At 31.4% G+C, this 420-nt stretch overlaps 1 protein-coding gene across 1 annotated transcript in view; it reads left to right on the forward strand.

The window, feature by feature from the left end:
- The window catches only part of LOC119586485 (transducin-like enhancer protein 4), a gene marked incomplete in the record, with an annotated part of 158632 nt that overhangs the window by 72568 nt on the left and 85644 nt on the right, over positions 1 to 420 (forward strand).

Below are 420 nucleotides of genomic sequence, written 5' to 3' on the forward strand. Positions count from 1 at the left end.
GAAGTGGATAGGAAAATTTTCACTTTTCGTAAATGCAAAAAAAAGCCCCATCCTAGAGGCTGTATTTCAACGCTCAAATTTTAGAAATGTAAGTACTTTGTTATTTATAGATGTGTTTTGTCATATATATAAATATATGCATAATTCTTTCATTCTTCTCAAATGCACATCTGTTGTATGGTATTATTTGTGTTTATTGTTGTTTTGATTATGGTCTCTATTTTCTGTATCTCTCATCATCCAAAATGCAACAACATTTGTCATCGTTATTTGGCACTTTTAATCACCACATTTTTCGGTCAGTTTATGACATCTGTCAACCACACATTTTACTCCACTTTTTGTCCGTACTTTTAATTAATTTTGGGAGAATATTTCATCAACAGCATTGTCGGTGTTTGTCCTTCATTTGTCAGTCAT

Source organism: Penaeus monodon, chromosome 21 (assembly GCF_015228065.2).
Source record: "Penaeus monodon isolate SGIC_2016 chromosome 21, NSTDA_Pmon_1, whole genome shotgun sequence".
NCBI lineage: Eukaryota > Metazoa > Arthropoda > Malacostraca > Decapoda > Penaeidae > Penaeus > Penaeus monodon.